The sequence below is a fragment of the Rhipicephalus sanguineus genome, chromosome 5 (genome assembly GCF_013339695.2).
Source record: "Rhipicephalus sanguineus isolate Rsan-2018 chromosome 5, BIME_Rsan_1.4, whole genome shotgun sequence".
In the NCBI taxonomy this organism is placed as follows: Eukaryota; Metazoa; Arthropoda; class Arachnida; order Ixodida; family Ixodidae; genus Rhipicephalus; species Rhipicephalus sanguineus.
The window spans coordinates 167,626,941-167,648,945 of NC_051180.1; positions in this window are offsets into that span (position 1 = coordinate 167,626,941).

The following is a 22,005-nucleotide window of genomic DNA, read 5'->3' on the forward strand; positions in this document are numbered from 1 at the left end:
TTCGGATAAGACGATCACTGTCTTTGCCACTAATGAGCGCTACGGTGTCAGGAAACAGTTCGACTGAGGAGGACTACTCTACCTAGTGGGGGGGGGGGGGGATAACGCTGTTGCGCACTGCTACTTTGTCGTAAAGCGGCTTGCTGCGTAGCCAGAACTACTACTAATTATCGGATAACAACTAGTTCGTAGCAAAGTACAAGGCGGACAGTGCAAAGTCTGGTCAACGAAGAATAACCTGACTTAGACGCACGTGAGAGTGCCCACATGAACAAAATAGTGCCGATACATATGCTACAGACGAACATTTTGTTGAAAAACTTTTGCGGCAACCTAATGGAAAACTTGTCGATGGTGAAAATAAAGGAAAACCACAGCTTTCCACAACAAATAAGTGTATTCATGCTTTTATAGAACAAGCATAAATAAAAACTGGATTCTGTAAAAGCCTACATGACCGGTCATGTAAGCCCCCAAGGCGACCCTGTCCAGCTCTGACCCAGTGCAGCAACAAGCCCTGGTCGACCGTCGTGCCCGGGCGGCGGCAAGAGCCAATGGTCTTCCGGACTAGGAGGCCCACACCCAATAGCGACTTATTTCTACCAATAAATGTTGTATTCTCTCCCTCCCAAGGGGGGGGGGGGGGGCCCAGCCCCCTCGTGTGCACGCCTACGCTGGCCGATGTACCTATACTCAGTTTCATACAATATATGCAACGCTGTGGAAGCTATACAAGAAGTTCAGTCAATAGTATGTGTGACTACGCGCGTCTTGCGCCTGGCTTTCATCACGTAAAAGTGCTCGGCAGCGCTATACCTTCAGCTTTGTCCGTGTTTAGGGGCCAGATTTTTTGCAGTGCAGTGTTCTTTTCCGAGCCGCTCGTGCAACACGCGCACCAAGATAACATTCTTCAGCTTTGCCCCTTTCACACGTGCTAAATCGAAAGAACTGCTTCCCAAGCGATCACCGTTCGCAAACAATCACGCACGGAGTACGGAGAAAGCGAGCACAGAGAAACGCGCAGCGCGTCGCAAGCGGCTACTCGTCGCGCGTCTGAGATCGCTGCGGCAGGTGCGTCGCCTCCGCGATCAGCTTCGGCAACGCGCCATTGAGAGCAACGGTGCGTTGCCGTATCCGATCCCGGGGGCAACGGCAAGTGAAGCAAAATGGAGCAGCGCCGTAAGTTCACGCGTCGGCCGCCTGTGCCGGAACGCGAGCGAAGCTGCGAAACTGTACTGGTTCTAAAAACGTTGCTCTAAGCAACGCGCAATTCCGGAATATAGACTGAAGACGTCTTGTGACGTTCATTTTCCACGGTAAAAAAAAAGCGAGAAAAGATCACATACGTAATATTTATTGAATGCAACCAACCCTCTTGCGTTATAGCCACACCAAAGTACAAAGCATCTGCTGCCACGCGAATCTTCACTGGTTTGCGTCAGCTAAAAAAATCGAAATAATGTGTCACCTGAGCATTTGGGTCGTATGGAAAAACTACGGGGAGAGGTGAAAGGGCACAACCGTTTAACGCGTGGAATTCGAAACAATCGCAGTTTTCTTTTACGAACATCGCATTGTGAGCATTGCTCTGTGATCTCCCGATATAAACACATTACACGACCTTATTATATGCGCCTTTAAACACACGAGCACGCATATGTAGGTTCCGGCTTGCGCAATAGAATGGTAGGTACTACAGCCCCCACTGGCACGTTATCACAGATGAAAACTTTACGAGAGCTCGAAATAAATGCGCGGGCGAAACCTTTCTCGATCGCACCGAAGCGTGAGTTTTCGAGGCGCGCGGTACTTATATTCATGCTTCTGCAAGATATTTGCGCCGGGCGTTTTAAAAACTCGAGCGACGCGCGTTATCACTTGATCGCTTCAAAACTCGTTGCGCTTTTAACACGCTAGTCCAATTGGTTACGCCGAAATATCGTCATCTGATAATGCGAGTGCCAAAAGAAATGCCCACTTGGGGAATATGAAAATCGTCACGAACCTTTCTGCAGTTTACGTTGAAGCGCCCGATTCCTAGCTACGGCGCAGTTTACAACATCCAGCATACCCTAAGCCTAACTACGCATTAGCGCGGGTAAGACTTTACTACGCAGTGCATCGAGGGACACAAAAGTGAGGGTTCTCACCGTGCTGCCGTCATCTGCAGCAGACGACACCTCATTGCCGTGCTGAAAAGCGCCACTGTCACACAAAATATCGCTCAATACCACGACTTCTCGGAGTGAATAAGCAAGAACAGATACCGCCGAAACACACGTAAGAGCGGCCCTGCTTCAATCAGCGCCATAGCTGGCCTAGCGATGACGTCGTATCGCCGGATGCGCTTGGTGGCAGAATGTTCTTTCCCGAATTTTCAACTTATCGTGTAAGAAAATGTCTTTACACGTCGAGGAAACAAATAAAAAAAACGAATAAGTTATACATTTTGTTGCACCCCTCTTTCTTGTGTTTTCGTGCTCTACTTGTGCCACCTGAACTCCGCTTATCTTCTCCGAGATCGAGGACCCTTTGATATGACGCGAAAAGCTCGGAGGCTTTTGGGCGAGAAGGTGGCGGGCAAAGCTCGATCCGCTTATCGCTGAGTATGCCCCCTTGCATCGTTTCCTTTTCTCTATGGAGTACCGTGGCCGCTCCGCTCGCCCAGTGGCTGCTGGAGCATACCGAGTATTCTGCATTCAATCATAATTCGTGGTTCGAGCACCGAATGAGACTTGTTTCTCTTTCAAGCATATCTGATCGAGCACTTATTTTCGGATACCCGGGTATTCATAAAAAGTCCTCTTAAATATAGTAATCGATGGCTGTGCTTCAAATTAAAACTTATTGAGGCGAAAATCTTAGGGTGTCTCACGCAACGCGAAAATTGACCGTCGGCGTTCCGCGTGGTCGGCATCAACACGGGTGACGCGAGAAATCATCGCGTGATGCCGTCACTATGACGACACAAGATGCAGTCACCACATGACATCTTCGCTTGGTCAAAGGTGGGCCGGTCACGGAGGCAGTGCGAAACCGGGAAAGTGCAGAAAGCTTGAAATGCCTCCGATTCTAGAGGCAGTGCAAATAGGTGCAGAGAGCTTTCAGGTGGTGGCGGGGGAGGATAAATACATATACTAAGAAGGAAAAGATGATGGCTTTCACCTCGAGTCGTCTTAGGCGGATGTACAGAAACCCTGTGAGTTTCACTGGATGCATATGATATCCGAGTATAACTTTACCTAATATAATGTCCAATTAAGTGTCATGATAATGAAAAATAAGTTGATTGGGCTCATTGAAAGATTCTGAGCTGGTGGCATCATTGCTGCACTTGGCGGAGCAGACTCCAACCATGCGCTTCTTTCTAGGTGGTCTCAGAGATACGCTTCGGCAAACTGGTATGAAATCGTTGGTTCCAGTTCAAGTTACGAGGTATATTTCAAAGTGAAAGCCTTAGACGCCTCATCAAATGAAAAAAGTGGCCGTGGGCATCGGCGTCGACATAAACTATGCAAAAAGCTCCGTCATCCAAGACTACAGCTCCATGGCGTCAACATGTGACGCTATCATGACGTCACAGATTGCTAAAACTTGCCATTCATCACGATGTCAGTGTGACAGTTCACAAAGTGACGTCACGTGAAGACTTGATCCCACTAAATCATCGCATGGTCAGTGTTGTGCCGATCCCTGGGGTAGTTGAAAGCCAGGTGAGGTACAGAAAGGTTGAAATGTTTCCCGATCTTGGAGACAGTTCAAAACCACGTTAGGTGCAGAAGGCTTTCGACGGATGAGGGGGAAGGATCATTAATGTGCGATGGCTGACAGATAATCACTAGCTTACAGAGAGAGTCAGTGCTTTCTTTTCTTTAAAAAAACATATCCTCTCCTTAGTCTTTTACACTGAAACTGTTTACACCTACGTTATGCGTTCCCAGAGGGGGCATTGTTGACGGATGAAGTCCGTATGTAGACAAATGCTGTAGACGAACGCTCCAGACAAACAATGTAAGCAAAAAATGGAGACAGTGCCACTGGTGGAGCGCGCTGGCGCCCACACGGTCCGGCGCTTACCTCGGCCGCCTCGGCGTTTTAAGGTGGCGCTGCTGTTGTATGACGTAGACCAATGCGAGAAACCTGAGAAGGCGAGACGCCAAGACCGCGCAGCGCGTTCACGTCGGAGAAAAAAAAGAAACTAACAAATAGCGGAGGTGTCCGACAGCAGCAACGCGAATACAGACAGCGAAAGTTGGAACGTGCAAAAAACTCGGAGTACTTCGAAACACCGTGAGTCCGACAAGAACGTCGCCATCTGCAGTGGTTCACACCGAAGAAAAGAGTGGACGGGCATCTACAGCAGAAACGCGATTACAGCACCACGAGTGCTGACCACTCACAAAAATTTTTATCGACATGTTGACCGTTCCAGATGATACTCCACATGATAGTCTAAATCAACTCTAATTCTGTAGCCACAGTTGAATGCAGGCATCCACACAAGATCCTTTTTTCTCTTGTGCAGAATCGCTCATGTGGAAGTTTTTTGTTCAATCATCTACTCGGAATAGTTTGCCGCTTCACCGTTGGAGAGCACAAGGTGTACTAAATCGTCTCTATTTGCGTAAACGCAAGCACAGATCTATTTACTTGTTCTCAATAGCGACAGCTTCGAACAGCCCTCATATAGTAGAGCGCGTAGTTCCATCAAAAATGTTTCACCTTGTGTTCTAATCCCATGCTGTTAGCATATATTAAGCGCAGCTTTAATGAGATACAGATTTCAGTGGCGGTGGCGGTGTAATTCGCCAGAAACCCGCGCTGACGAGTGTGCAGAAATGTGGGCGCACAAAATAGGAGCGTAGATCCTCGAAAGTGCGCGCGTCACATGCGTATGCGCCGGTTTCCCTAAACTGACGCTCTCTCAGTAGTGGGCTGGTCGGCGATCAGCCGTTTCTGATATGGAAGACGAGATTTTATCGAAGGAGACTTGTCATTCGACGTAGCCACATTTTATTATTGCCTGGATATTGCCATGCGCGTTTATTTTCTGATTTTATGTATTCGGATTTCACCCACAAAAACTTATTAACACACGGCGCAGACCGCGCTGCAATGTTTCGGAAGCATCGCGATTGTGTGAGATTATTCTGTTTAGATTACGCACTGGACGCGAATAGTCAAGTTTATCCGAGAATAGTCAAGTTTATCCGAGGACACCAATGTCAACGCTACAACCTTCGATGCCGCATTATAAATGTCGACGCGCCTTACCACCGATCAGATTACTCGACGGCCGACGCTGTTAGATAGATAGATACTGTTTATTTCATATTGTACATACTGATAACAAACACTTACCGGACCTGTAGCCAAAGGCTAGTTGTAGGTCCGAAAAAAAGAATATATAGGAAATCCTAACACAGCATGGAATAGAATGAAAAAAAAAAACAGCAGTTGTAACATTTGCAATGAACAAAAATGTCATTGTTGATTCCACAACTCAATTTAGTAAGTAAAAGAACCTATAATTAACATTTATTGCAGTCCCAAACAATAAGGTTGGGGCTACGTACAGATACATTGAAAAGGTACGGTGACATATACAAAAAAAAAAAAAAAGAAGTGCATATTTATCAAACCTTTATCAGGCAAGATATGTCTGTTAAAGAGCGAAATGCGTACATATAGTGCAAATGAACAAAACGGGAGAAATACGACTTTTTGTTACATAGAAATACAACATTATCATGTGACAGTAATTGCAATGGTATCAGCAGTAAAATTTATAATTCGTTTAGAACTAGCAAGGTATTTATAATTTACTCTATCCTTAACAAAGAAAGAAAATATTGTTTCAGGGCGCTAGGGAAGTTCACAGAGTTAATGATTACCGCTGGGAGCCTGTTCCAGGTCTTAATTCCTGTGAACTGAAGCATGCGTTCACCATACACATTGTTACATGGCGCGAGATTAAAGTGACCTGCCGTTACATTTCTAGTACAGCGCGAGGACGAATTAAATAGGAATGAGCTGAATGGATGGTTGAATCTAACGATCTTATAAACGCACAGTGATATGCTCAGCTGTCGCAAGTATTCAAATGGTAATACGTGATATTGACAGAATAATGGGGCCGTGTGATCGTTATTCTTAGAGTGAGACATAATTCTTATTGCACGTTTTGGAGTTTAATAATTGGGTTTAGTAAGGTTTTATACGCCCAGCCCCACGAGTCAATACAATACCTCAAGTGACTTTCAATAAAAGCAAAATACATGAGTCGCAAAACTGGGATGTCAAAGTACTCACGAGCTAGTGTTAAGCCGTAGCAACCAGACGCTAATCTGGAGCAGACACTGTTTATGTGTTCTTCCCATTGTAGGTGTTTGTCAAAAACCACTCCAAGGTATTTGTAAGAACTTGTCTGTTCTAGCGAAATGCTATTGATCTGTATGTTTAAATCTGTGGTATCTACTACTTTGAATCGAGACTGAAATACAACATATTTTGTTTTCTTCGTGTTAATTGTTAATTTATTACCTAAGAACCACTCCGAGATAATATTTAGCTCTACATTTAACTTATGCTGAAGTGCAGCAATATTATCCGCAGTTACTATAATGCATGTATCATCTGCATACATCAATATTTCTGCACAGCCGATTATTTGTTGCAGGTCATTTATATATAACGAAAAAAGAAGAGGACCCAATACTGAGCCTTGTGGAACCCCGGTAGCGATGTTTTGTCTTGAAGAAGTAATATTATTGATCGTCACGACCTGAAATCGATCTTCCATGTAACTTGATAAGAAGTCGAACACTTTACCGCGAAATCCACAATGTTTAAGTTTGTCCAACAATATGCTATGATCCACTGTGTCGAATGCTTTCTTTAAATCTAAAAAAACAACACCTACTAGTTTATTTAGATGTAAAGCCATATTTATCTTTTGTGATAACGTGATGACTGCGGTTGCTGTCGAGAAGCGTGGTCGAAAGCCGTGTTGCTGATGGCAGAGCACATTGTACTTTTCGAGGAATGTTTTCATCTGATTGGAAATAAGTTTTTCGAAAATATTATTGCATATGCTTAGAACCGAGATTGGTCTATAGTTTGCAGGGTCGGCCGGATCACCGTCTTTATGAATAGGAATGACTTTGGCAATTTTCAGAGGAGCTGGATACTGAGCCTGTGTAATGGAATGATTGAACAAGCGACATAGTACTGGGCCTAGGATGTCAATGTTATCCTTAAGCAACCTGACAGTTATGCCATCGAGTCCTGTCGCTTTATTGTTGGGTGTACTTAATACAGTTGAAACGATGTCATGAAGTTCTATCTCACTTAAGATAAATGAATTTATGAGTGAAATTGGAGCAGGAATGTGTTTTCTACTTGAGTATGGTAATTGAGCTGCCAATTCTGGGCCTACAGTGGTAAAATATGTGTTGAAATTTTCGACGGTGACTGCATCTACCGTAGACGGATAAACACTCTTTTCATTTTTTTTCCCTGTTACTTCATTTATAATTCGCCACAGTTGTTTTGAATCACCATCTGCTTGATTGACACGTTGTAAGTTGAAATATCTTTTTTGGGCCCTCATCATGGATACAGCTTTATTGCGAAATGTTCTGTACTGACCTGAATAGAATTCGTTTCTTCTATTATGCCTCCACTTGTTATACCAATATTCTTTTGCTTTTAATATTTCTAAAATTTGAGTCGTCATCCATGGACAGATAGGCTCGTTATAAGAACCTCGAGTATATGTTGTGCTACACTCGGTTATCAGACTGGTTATTAAGCTGATTAGATTGGAAAACTCTTTATGTACATTGTCACTGAAAACTCGTTCGAAGTCGGCCTCTGTGATTTTGTCTCGGAATTTCTTATAATCTAACTTAGTTACAAGCCTCCTGTCAACATTATTTTTGGGATGCTGGATATCAAACGCTGTGAAAATTGGCAAATGGTCTGAAATAGGAAGACTATACACTCCACTCACAATTCCAGATTGGATATTTGTCAATGCATGATCGATTAGAGTAGCCGTAGTGCTTGTTACACGTGTCGGTTGGCTTATTAGATTTCGGAAATTAAATGATTCGAGGAGGTAACTATAATCCTTATGTATTGAATGGAGTGTATCAATATTCACGTCACCAACAATTACAGCCGGCGTGTCTTGGTATATTCGTAAATAAGAAAAAATTGTTTCAATTTCATCGAGAAAGCTGACAAGGGTCGCGTTTGGAGGACGATAGACTACGCCCACAATATATCCAGTTTCTATCAGTGGACAGCTTGAATTGCTTGTACTTGACCTTTCATTTTCCGGGCACAAGTTGGCCCAAGTAACGAGTTCCGTATTGCGAGTCCTGCTGGGCCTTCTTCACCGTCACGGCCACGTGCAGTATGGAACACAGAGGACCGTCGTTGTTGCCTGTAGCAACATGAAGTTGGTTGCGTTCCTAAGCACGTGGATTCCCAGCATAGAGGAAGGAAGCAGATAGGGGGGAGGTCTCGCAGTGCTACTGGAAAGAAAGAAAGAGAGAGAGAGAGAGAGAGGAGAAAGAAGAAGAGAGAGAGAAGAAAGAAAAAGACAAGTAAGAAAGAAAGAAGAAAGAAAGAAAGAAGCATGCAAGGGATTCGCTTGCCCCAATTTAAGCGATGGGGGAAGGGCTCCTGAATTTTTTATTTGTTTTTATTGCGATAGCAATTATATGGACAGTCTCGGCTGGATTTTGCCGTCGCCGCCGTCATGCACCGTATATGTATAGGTATGTATATATATATCAAAGTCACAAAGAAAAATAATTCAGAGAAATGCTTCCGAAGCGCGGAATCGAACCAGGGACCTCTCGTTCCGCAGCGCGTCGCGCTAACCACTACGCCAGAAAGCGCAGATCCTTCAGGTAGTCTACGGCGAGCGTTATATACACACCCCTTACCGCTGGTAGGACTCAGAGACGGCGGGCGCTTATAAGCGTTTCTCATTACCAGCGAGATGGCGCGAGGAGCGCGCGACGGGCGGATTTAAAGTCGTCGGCGAGCTCGCTCGCTCTTCTTATATTTGCGCAGGGAGAACTTGCCCTTCCGCTGTCTGCACGCGCGGGTTTCTCGTGGTGAGGGGAAGAGTGGATGTTTCGAGCCTTCACCGTGATGTGCGCGCTCATGTTACGGAGCGTACGAAAGCCACTCGAGCTCAAGGGACGCCGCCTAAACGAACAAACAGAAGATGAGCGCGAACTATCAAGTGGTCACAGCTCGACACTTGAAGCACGCTAGTTTCCTTCGCTGCTTCGGCCGCCTTTGCAACAGGAGTGCTGTTCAAACTGAGAGTATCCATTGGCGAGCCTCACTTCTTGCTATCGCATTCATTGCTTCGCCCTTGCGGCGAAACTGGACTTTTTTCGGTATATTCCAACCCCGAGATAGTTATTGCAGGAGTGGAGTGCCAAAATTACAAAAAAAATTATGAAAAGGACCACGCACAAAAAACACAATAACACAACAACAAAAAAAAAAAACATGCGTGCCTTATTCAAAGCAAGCACTACATGAACCTAGGAACTGGATGTAAAGAAACTCCTGATCGCCTTAGCGAATTCATCAGCTAGCGAATTTCGAGTGTGGGGCGGAAGTTGGTCCTGTAATTACATCGATCGTGGGAAAAAAGAACTGCGGAAAAAAAAACCATTTGAACTTGTAAGTCTTGCAGTACAAGGAAGTTTGAATGAGGGGGTTTGAAAACTCCTAGCATTATATGACCTTGCGAACTTAATTTAATTAAGAAATGATTTATATGACCTTCGCAAACGTGTTTTTAACTCTATTGTCTTATATTACCTTCGCAAAACTTATGGCTAATTCTATTGTTTCGAAATACTCACAAGATGCCTTATGCCTTCCGCTAAGACGACTCGGAGACCGAAGCCATTTTCAGTCGGTGTATTGGTCTTCCCACGCACACCCTCCGAAAGCTTTCTGCACCTAACGTGGTTTTGCATTGCCTCAAAGATCGGAGTCATTGCAAGCTTCCTGCACTTCACCTGGCTTTGCACTGCTTCCGCGATCGGCCCACCTTTGACCAAGCGACAATGTCATGGGACGACATCATAGTAACATCACTAAGTTTGTGGACCTGCGATGTTATCACGTGGTGATGATCTTTAATCGCCCGTGTGGACACCGACGGCGCCAACAGTCAATTTCGCGTTTGACGAGACATCTAAGGGTTTCTCTTAATAATCATTCAAATGTTGGCAGACGATCAGAGTTTGTTCGTATTTTTCGAAGATATTCTCAATCTTACGAAACAGTTATCAATGTTAGCAATAAGGGGGTACATATAAAAGAGAGCCCTTCTGAAGAAGTGTAGAGTTCCTCATCTTTCCACTTCCGGTAACTGTTATTGCCAGAGGCCAAGGAGTGTGTCCGCACATGTGCAAGTCCTAAGGCTATCTGCCGGATCTCATGCCTTTTATGGTGGTTTCACAACACACCCTACAATACCCGTGTCACGTAGTTTTCATCTTGCTTCCGCTCCTACACATCCCTTTTCCGCTTCCGTATTAAGTCCGACACTGCTCTCTGAAAGAAAACACACACACAGACACATAACAAAATGCCTTTGAAACACAAACGAAAATCTTTAAGCATTATACCAAAGCATCCACCTCGACCAAAATAAATAAATAAATAATAATAAGAGAAATAACAGCTACAACTGAACAACAGAAAGATGTGGCGGACTACATCCGGAACAGTGGACCGTAACAGCCTCCAGGCATCAGAGTTGGCACAAATGCTCCTATGGTGGCTGTAGGGGGGTTGCTTTCAGTTTTCTTAAAAATGTGGTCTTTTTCTAGAGTAAAAGCATTTCCATCTGTAATAGCTCACTTTAAGATAAGCTATGTAAGAACTGTATTGTGTTTGTTTTGGTTGGACAAATATGCGCTAAGCCTGGTTACAAAACACACCAGATATATAGCATAAGTTATTAAACGTCGCTGTTATCAATATGTTGCTTTCAGCCTAAATAGCCTGGAAAATATTTTAAATGAACATTGCAAAATGTGCACGCACTAGGCATTGCGCACAATTACATCATCGATATCCGAGCTCGTATTCTAATTGCCATATTCAGCTTATATTTTGTTCCAAGCACGATAAACTTTTCTTACAAGGATCGCTAATGCTCAGGTTGTGCAAAATTCAAACTTACGTGTGAAAATATAAATCATTGTAGCAAACACCACAACGCTATTTTCGACGCACATGCTTTTTGGTACACATGGAATACGGGAAATATCCACGAACCCCAGCTTGAACCCGTGGACTCAATGAGCCTGCTTCACATAACTTCACTATCGGCATGCGAACGGTCTAGATCAATGATTACAATTGCATCTGCCACCAATCTTTCACGATATAGTGCAACGTACACCTGTCTTCTACGAGACGGAGTAGCCCTTCTCTAATTCGTGCTGATATCGTATTCAAAAGACTGACATCCATGTGCGCTTAGTGCAAACATGAAGACACCGCCTCACATTCCACACATGCCTACTCATTTCAGATCGGAATGGCCAGCAGCCAGACATGTAATAACTGTAGCTGCAAGGAAACAATCACCCATCTTTTCTGTGAGTGTCCCCGCTTCAGTGCTCCCAGAAAAGAACTTTCAGGGGTGTTACATGGACATGACCATCGGCCATTGTCCCAGGAAAGGGTCTTAGGACACTGACCGCGTCCGCCCTGAGCACAGAAGGCTTTGAAAGCGCCATTGAGCTTCTTGCGGACAAACCGTCCTAAAGACATACTTTAAGCAGTGCCGTATTCTCCATTCTAATTTTTTCTTTTTTTTGTTCTTCTTTCCCTTTTTAAGATATCTTTCCTATCATCTTTTATCTTCTTTACCCCTTTCGCCAGCACTGGGCAGCCAGCCGGTCTGAGAATTGGCTAACCATCTATTGTTGGTCATTCCAGCCATCTAAGACTAAATCTAAACTCACATCAACAATTTAAGACCATATTTGGTCTTTCCGTCTATTTCTTCCCCCTCCTCCTCCTTCGTAAATTAAGCAACCTAAGGATTCCAACTACGGTCTTAGAATGAGCAATCAGAATTTACTGAAGCCAGCGTCGTCGGAGTATAAGAATGCATAGAAAGTATAAGAATGCATAGAAAGCCATTGTCACGGGGTCGTGACGTCGACGAAGGCAGCAGTCGGCGTGTCGAAGATGAATCTCTTTCATTTGACCGAGCTTGTAGCCGGGAAAACGAATGTCAAACTACATCAATACACACTGTACACTGATAGCGGCGAACAGGGCGCCGGCCATCGAAAAACTGACAAGCGGTGAAGCGCGTCGGCATTTATACATGTGCCGTTCAATATTCCAGCGTTATCGCTGGTTGTCGCGCAAGCTCTAGAATGAGCTTGCGCTCTAGAAGGAGTTCGCGTCTTGCGCGCAATCTTCAGAAAACGATCTACAATAATCGGGAAGCTTCTCGAACAATGGGGCGCGGTTTGCGCTGAACGTTGCTGGCAGTCTTTCTGGGCAAAAACCGAATACAGCAAAAGTGATAATAAGAAACGCACGTGGCAATGCCCCCCTCTGAAAAACCATCGTCCCGATGCTTAAAACAGAACATGGGGGGCGGGGGTGGCCAATGCATGCAACAATAAATAACAACAATAAAGAAAGTACAATAAACAATAAGCACAAGCAAGACAGTACAATAATAAAGCAAAACGTACAGTCCTCAGATTCACTAACACGCCTAATCTGGCTTGAGGCGCACGACATGGACGACTTCAGGTCGTGCATGGCGCCGCTGAGAGTTCGTGATGCCGTCAGGGACAACCTCGTAGTCCAGTCCGAGGCGTCGAAGTACCCTGTACGGTCCGAAGTATCGTCGAAGAAGCTTCTCACCAAGTCCCCGTCGGCGCATTGGCGTCCATACCCATACACGGTCACCGGGTTGGTATTCGATGTGGCGTCGCAGAAGGTTGTAGCGGATATAATAACGAATATACGCAGTGTTGTAACGGCTATACCATACCCTTTGTTCAATGAAATGCCTTGCGCTGTCTTTCATGCGCAGCGCAGAAACAGAGCTACCTCCGAAGAAGTTTTCCCACTGTCCTAAGAGCAGGTTCTTGTATTGGATAATGAGTTTTCGTCGCGCAAATAATAGAACTTGCCTTACCTCTGCAGTTTTTTCCATTAGCTTAGGCCTACAGAAACATGTGTCGAGTGATTACCGAAGCTGGCAGTGTTCAGGGAGAGTTCATTTAGGCTTACGAGAACCCATCCTTAATTATAGCACTACGAGCATTGCTACAAACATTAGGATCACAACATGGACATCTTACTAACGTGGGTCACAGTGCTGGGACAACAAAGGAGCATCGTCGGCCGGTAGTGTCATTCGTGTTGATTAGACACAGCTCTCAGCCAGTAAATAATGAGATAACGCGCTCGTTACAGGGACATGCACTGGTTGCTGTTAGAGGGGTACCACGTAGGATCGGCCCAAAAAAATGCAGATACGAGCAGTATCGCAGCCGAAATAGCAACACACTCACTATAGTCTAAGAGGTGCTTACGACTGTCTTGTGCAGCGCGTTCATTACTGAGCAGATGCAGTTGGCGACACGAGTTTCGCGAGGTGCGAATAAAAAGGCATAAATTTATTGCAAACAAATCAGAAGCAGGAACCATCCTAAATCCTTCACAATTAAGTCTTTCGGCTTTCTTAAGAACAGGACAAAGAACACGTTGCATTATGGTGTCTATCCGTCAAAGAAACGCGCTGCTGCCAGATTTCAGGTGTTGAAACAGGCGTTCCAGCTCTTAACTTAGCTGTTAGACTAAATTCCCTAAAATCTGCAGGAACATTCGGACAGTTCAATATGCATTCACCTAAAGGGGTCACAAAACCACTTTTCCAAGTAATCATAGCATGACCTGAGTATCGGTGTTTGTTGCCTCACGAATGAATTGCCGCGAAAGCTTCTCGAATCTGTCGAAAACAAGCGGAGTCACAGGGGTCTGTAGCGCTCTCTTCTCTAGTCCCGACGAGCGCGCTGCAAGCTACACAGGGAGGGATGGTACGAGCGAAAGAAGTTACGTCAGTTTCGTCATGACCTTGAGCGCACGTGGTAAAATGCGATCCCTCCTTACCGTTGTGATTCCTGTGCGAGAGTGTGGTTCTCTGTGTAATGTTAGCAGAGTTTTGTGTGCACCACCGGTACGTGGCGGCGATCCGTGGCAAGAAGAGTACCGATACAAACGCTGCTCTTGATTTATGTCGGCTATTGGCCAAAAACATTCTATCTCTTGTTCGACGTCAAACAGCAGGCGCCGGCAGCTTCGAAGGGCATGTGCACAGGCCTCCGTATGAAAAGAGCGCGCCCGAGACTTTTATTGTTTATATTAATTAGTAAGTTTCATTACTTGTATTAAGCCAAAGCAAGGCACCAGTGCGCGAAAGACGGTCATATAGATAACATGGAGCTGAGACTTTGGACGATCCGGCCGCGCCGGCTGCAAATCACTTGACTCGAGGGATTCGCTAAACGCTACTTCCTGTGCCGGCAGGTCGCGTGATAACGCTAGAAATCCCGTGACGCGATTGTTTCACTGAAACGTCATTGCCCGAGCCCGCAGGTCATATGATCTCGCCTCGTCCAACCAAGTGTGAGAACGCCGATTTCAAATCTAGCCGCGGACTTCTGACACCACTATCTCCAGCTAACCAATCACATAGATTTTCGATCTTACAGCTTTACTGTGCGACAATTTTCACGGCGTGGAACAAGCTGAATTTTCTTTTTCAGTTGTAACTGACAGAGCTATTGGCCCCGATATCGAACAGAGTCGGCACCTAGCAGCGAGCGGACGAAACCTCGTAGCTTGCATGCCTCCTTGAGTCGTCTGCTAGCCACACCGTGTTCCATGTGTGCGAACGTCATGCACGTCCTCAGAGGGCAGCATATTCCGATAGAACAGCGTCAAATGCTTGTATATATGCCTACACGATATACACAAACATATTGCCTTCTGAGGTTTGATGATTTGATATGTGGGTTTTAATGGCGCAAGGGCCATGCTTGGCCAAAGAGCGCCATGAACAGTGGTGAAAAAGTCACAATGACCCGTGTTTTACGTACGTAAGGGATGTGAGCTATGATAGTGTTTCGTGGCTGTGTAGAGGCCTAAAATTCCACGCTCTAAGGCGGGTAAAACATACAAGTATTAAGATCATGGGGGTGACGTGAAATGTGTGTAAATGGAATGCATGGCTCTGCTCGTGGTGATCAAACTATGGTGAAGATACATGGCATAAGCACGAGTGCCTCGTCAACGCCCTTGAGTCCAAGGCCCGCGAGGCAGGTGCTTTTGTGTGTAGCTACCGCAGCAGCGACCTCTATTCAGAGGTCGTGCTGCGGATTGCCTGGTTTTCACATGAGAGGAGAAGGAGGAGAAGAAAAACGGAAAGACATTGCTCGCGTTTCTTAACGAAAACTACGCACGTCGTTAAGAAACGCGAGCAATGAATCATATTTAAAAAGTGGATCCCTACCGACGAACATGGAAGGATGCAGTGGAAATTGCTGTCGGTAGGGTAATAAAAAGTGCTTCTTTCTCATAGCGTCTAACTCTCTGCACTGAATGAGGATGTGAAGCACCGTAAGTGGTTCTCCACATCTCTCACACTTGGGCGGATCACCACCGGACAAAGATGTGCATGTGTGCTGTGTGTGTGACCGATACGTAGCCGACAGATTGTTACATCTTTGCGGCGTGTTCTTGATGTCGTTGGCCAGTCACCGAGGTAAGGTTTGATTACATGTAATTTATTATCCAGTTGTTGGTCCCATGTACGCTGCCAGTAATCCCTCAGCTTCTGTCTTAGGAGGGGTTTCAGGTCCATTGCGGGGACAGCTAGAGATGATTGCGGAGCGTTTGCATGGGCTAATGTTGCAAGCGCATCTGCCTGCTCGTTTCCCTCGATTTTACGGTGCCCTGGCACCCAGCATACAACTACATGCTGTTTGGAAATGTAAATGTCACACAGGAGGGAGTATAGCGAGACAATAACTGGGTTTTTGTACTTTCTAGTAGTTTTTAAGGTTTTCACGACGCCTTTCTGAGGTTTGTATTCACTCTGATAAGTCAGGGCATGCACGTGTCGGTATGTTGTTAGGTGTAATAATCGTCCATTCGCCAAAATTCTTTCAAAGTGGGAGCCACTTTCTCGTATACGAGCGCATCGCACAGTGCATTTCGCTTTGTCCTAAACGAAAAAAAGTACTAAAGGTCGGGGTGTGAATGCAGAATTTTAGCGACCCCATCTCTTGAAGTGTTGGCGATCTCGAAATACTGGTGACACCGCGAGGCATGAACTTGCGTCTGCAAAGGCCAGTTAGCGGTAAAAAAGATGTCAAGCCTCGCAATTGCATAGCGGAACACGTATTCATGCCAACATATAAGGAGAGTAGACAAGGTTCTACTTCAAGTAATTACGCAGAAATACTGGCTTTGTTTCGTAGCCGCTAGAGCAAGATGTAAATGCTTAATTGGCTCAGTCGCGCAACACCATTTATGTTGTAGTATAGGCAGAACACAAGATCAAAATAGACCATATGTACTTTATGTTTATGGACCCTATGTACTCCAAGAGGTAAGGAGTAGCCGGCACCTTATTTGTGCGCCAACATCTCCTTACATCATGTCAATAAAAAAAAGACAGGTACAAACATAGGTCGGCAAAAAAATGTGGAGCTCACTCAGACTCACTCATTAAATATATTTAGCCCTTAGGGCTCACCCGGACTCAGACTCACCAAAAATTTTCTTCAACCGGACTCATTCGGACTCCGATTCCGTATATATTTTTTCTGAACTGGGCTCACTCGGATTCAGATTCACAAAACGTTACTCACCCGGGCTCACTCAGACTCAGTCTCACGTCTCGATCTGAGTCTGAGTGAGTGTCGACTCACGAGTGAGTTTGCCGACCTATGCGTACAAATAAATCAAGAAGAAACATCGAGCACAGTGCAAAACACGACTGTCATCGAGGGCCAATAACCCGTTTGATTCGTAGATTGTGCTTCTCTCACACGTAATAGGAACGTTAGGCCGGCTTCGAGCATTAATGTGACAATGGGGGCGCGTATATATCACCATTAGGGTGCAGTCAACGCGCTTTATTCGCCGACAGTCGACTCAAACCGCTCACAGCGAAGCGCCCTAATGCAAGAAGGGTCGGTTTCTTCGTATACCTCCCATAGGACGCGAAATTCAAACGCTCCGCCGACGCAAGCGCCGACAGCGCCGAGAGCGCTATTGAGTTACGCCCCTTGCAGAAGGCGCCAAGCTCAAAGGGCGATGACGTAGCGATTACGTTGCTTACGTCGTCAGGGCAACAGTAACAACAGCCGCTCGCCTCCACCCCTCTTTCTCCCTCTCCGCGCGCCGTTTTCTTTCTCTTTTTTTGTGCGCTTGCTTTTCCTCCTCTCCCATGCCGCGCACCGTTTTTTATTTTGTACGCTTGCTTTTTCGCCGCTCCTATGCCCCGCGCCGGGATTTTTTTTTTTTTCGCGTGCGCTCGCGCGCGTGCTGTGCTTGGCCGCGCATTCGCGTTTGCCCGCAGTCAGCATGTGCTAGAGCATAAAGGATGAATCCACCTACAACATTTCGGTTACCTCTTTTTATTGTTCTGTTTCCGAAACTCAAGATTTGCATGTAATGGGGCACGATACAAGTTTAGGAGAAGAACAGAAGGGAAGAATTCACAGTGTGTGCATGACTAAACACAAAAGTTCATTGTAAAATTTAGAAATTAAAATATCGAACACATTGAGAAGTGTAGGCCCTTTGACGTACACACATATAAGAAACACGATTTTCATTTGGTGCAATACCGAGCAAAGTGCAGAGGAGCCTCTGATGAGAGGTAATCATGTAGTTTAAAGAAATGTCAGTGCATGACAAAAACATAACGAAGCGCAAAATATGTAAATATGAAATAATATTGCAATGATTTACTTATTAACCGTTGAAATGATACGAAACACAAAACAACCACTTACATATTTGCTCAGATTTTCCACAAATATACATGAAATGCTGGACACCTTCACCAGATAAACAAAATGAAAAAGATAAGACTTAGCACAGTAAGTAGTACATTGCGCTAAAAAGAGCAAGACACAATATATGGTACTTGAACACTACTTGAAAGTTAGTTGGTGGCAACGGGATGCAGGCCATGGTCAGTTTATGCAGCAGCACATGACATTCGAAGAAAAGCGTATTACTCAACGAGCAGGTGAAATAAGCCTATACGCAGCTTTTCTTTCACCGCGAATACAATGCCTAGCTGAATATAACGCCACTGAAGGGAGGACGTCATGTTGGGTACACTGAGCACTTCATTGTGATAAACACAAACAGTAAAATTCTGCATATAGGACATGTCTCATGCCTACACATGAATCCTTAGAGCGGTTTTTCCATAGGTAATAACAGAGACAATATAAACACACAAACTACTTCTTCAGCCGTAAGTACATAGCATATTCACGCACCGAGAAGAACCACTGGGGGCAGGGTAGAAAGCTGGTCCACTTGAGTTGCGGATCGAGACTTCGCAGAGCGCTGATTCTACAGCAGTTAACCCCTCCTTGGGCAAATGCATCAGTTCTTGCCTTCTCGAATACTCCGAAAACGTTTCCGTCCTGAAATAAAGCAATTGAAAAAACTATTAATTCCAACGATACAAATTACGCAGTCGCATGAGGCAAACGTAGTTTCGTCGTCTCGGCTCAGTGCAAGCTGCGATACATTAGGCAGTTTTAGAATAGCGTACGCTATGTTAGCGTTTGCGGCTCGCTATTTCCGTCACTACGGGAGCCCGCAAGCGGTTAGCGTACGACGCATGCACAGTTGCGCGAAAAGCCAACGCAAAGCTTTTCGTACGCTATTCTGAAACTGCCTATTGAGTCTCAGAAACGCGTATTTAAACGATGGCGAGTGATAAACAGGCAAAAAACATGGCTGATCCCTCCGTCATAGGAATCGGTATAACACGAAAGTGAAACGTGTCTTCACAGAAGTAGTGCTTATTGTGTAGTGATATATGAGAGCTTGTACAATGTCTATTCGTGTTTGGCAGCTATAGCACCGTTTGACGTGGATGCACCCATATTGACAGCATGTCTCTATCGCGACGACTAACGCCCATGATCGTGATTAAACCGTTGTGGTAGCTGACGGTGTGAACATATATTTGGACACAGCGAATCGGGAATCCCGCGTAAGGATATCAACAAGCTCATAATCAACACTGGTACCCGGTATGCACTTCTTCAAAGCGTCGTCCATTAAGGAGAGAAACGGCATGGCGTGCGCTTTCTAGTAATGGGTAGCCGACGCCTGTGCTCATGCATACATAACACACATTGCGCTTCAGCAACACGTGAGGTAGAGGTTCGTAGCCTGAGCCGCAAACGCGTGCGTCCCGCTGGCCCTCCGTCTCGCAGGCGCTGCTCTCGCTCCACCAAGGCACGACATTCGCCCGTCGAAATCGCGTCCTTTCTGCGACGCATATTGCAGCAGTTTTGTTAGTCGGTGCTCTCGCAATTAAAGCAGTCGGCGGCGGAGAAATCCCGTTGGTGCACGTAGAAGCTGCACTCCTCCGATGAGCCGATGCACGCTAACACGAAGCCAAAGGCAAAGAACGTAACTGCGTCAAGGGTGCCTCGGCGACGCCAGCGCGGCCAGTCTAGCTCTCTGGTATCGAGACGCTAACCATAACCTCCGATATCGCATGCAATCTCGGAGTAAGCGCTAGTAAGTGTCGATCGTGAAGCATTACTTCTTTTCACATCTCACAGACAGCGGCACCGTCCCGCTCCGCTCGCCGCGAAAGAGACTGCGTGAAAGATATAAGGCGAGTTCGCGCCGTGTGTACCATCTCCCGAGTTAGTTTAGTCGGTAGCGCGTCGGACGCTTGCCGTCGTGGCCGCAACGTCGTGGGCTCGATTCCCAGCGGGGTATCTTTTCTTGGTTTTTTCTTTCTCACCCGTTGGCGTCCATTTTATCGACGTCATATCCGTGACGGATGTACTTGGTGGACCCCGGCATAAAACACTCTCGTGTTAAAAAGCAAAACGCACTTCCATCACGCAGTTCTGTCATAGACGCAAAAGTTAAACTATGAGTCTCAAGTGCTTTAATTTCATTCCTTCTAGGAACAGCGATATTAACTGCAACATCGTGGTTTTCACGATTCAGCCGTAATTAAAAAAACTATAACTGCGTTGTCCAACTGCAATTCGTAAATGTGTGGCTGCGAACGCAAGCCGCATGCTCACCTTTAGTTTTTCGGAACCTCGAAGAATCTTGCGGAACTCGGCCGGTCTTGAAGTATCCGTGCACCGTTGCATGGTGTACGAATGGTGCGTGCCGTTAACCACCACGGCGGCAAGAGCGCACAACATGCAAACACCACAAAAACTCCACACGCCGGCCAAAGCTCGCTTCATGTAACGGAACATCACGAAACTTCATGTCAAGGCCAGCGACTAGGACGGGCTCCTGTACGGCGGCGACGGAGGACGGCTGACGTAACGACCACTCCGATAAGTCTCAAGAGCGAACAATGACCCGCCAACCACAACGGGAGACTGCAGGTGTCCGCCGAGCATAGCCTGCCTGCACGGCCAGCCTGGTGCCCGCTCTCAACACTCGCTTCGTGCTACAACGGAACTTTCGAGGAATTCAAAACTAGCGTCGCGGCGCGCGCGCGGCCTCCGCGGCCGGCGCGGGGCGCACGGCTTTGCCGGCACGGCGGCAGGCTGCCATTGGCTGCTTTAATTTTGAATCTCCATGAACACTAGCGCCAATTTCACCTTCAGTTACGGCCCCTTTTAAAAGGCCGCCGAACTAGCAAATTATTCAAGATGGTGTCGATGACGTAATCATGACGTAATTCTTTGGGACGCTGGAGCGGCAGTGTTTCCGGGTATGCAAGTTTGTATGCCTGCCGCCGACCGCCTATGCACACAAAGGCGGCGACGGTGCTGCCACCTGTAGCCTGATCTCGTGGCGAATAGTGTAGATAGGGCTGCAATGGCAGTATTAGCCTGCTTTCACGAGTCTTTACGCACAGATCTGAAGAGACAGGCACAAGAGCAGCTGTTTGTGTCTAAAATGAAATGGAACTGCATGAAAAGCCAACTTGACGTTGGTAGTTGCGCTCCTTTAAAAAGTGCGTATGTGTTAATATAAAAGATGCATTCAGAATAAAAAGACTTCGCCAAATATTTCTAGATCTAAGTTCTGTTACATGTATTCCACGTACAATTTTCATTTGCGTGTATCATAGAAGCAGGGACACAACGGTGGTTTCTTGAAATCACCATTCAACGTGGAGATGGTCACTTTCGGTTCCGACAGTCGGTTATTGGAGAAGTTATGAGGACGTTAAGTATATAGCACCCGGAATCGTTAATCATTCGTACGAAACATAAGCACAGCCCGAAGCTCACGCACCTTCACTGTACAATTCTTATACGCTGTCCTGCTGCTCATTGTTGATATGTGTACACGTTGTTGTGCACGCCTACGCACGGGCGGGGGGGCAGGGGGCGCGAAGTCTGCGCCATATATTTACTTGATAGGGAGGGGGGCGCCGCGGTGAACCTTCGCCCCCCACCCCCCTTAAGAGAACCCTGCGCACGCATATATATATATATATATATATATATATATATATATATATATATATATATATATATATATATATATATATAGTGCGGTACATAGTGACAAAAGAAAAAAAATTCGCGACGTTGCTATAATATGACTCATCATTAAACCATTCGTAGTAGAAGGATGATTTGGATCGCGAGTATATCCAAGACAACTATTCAGCCCTTTCTCTGAACAACTATGAAATACCCGCCGCGG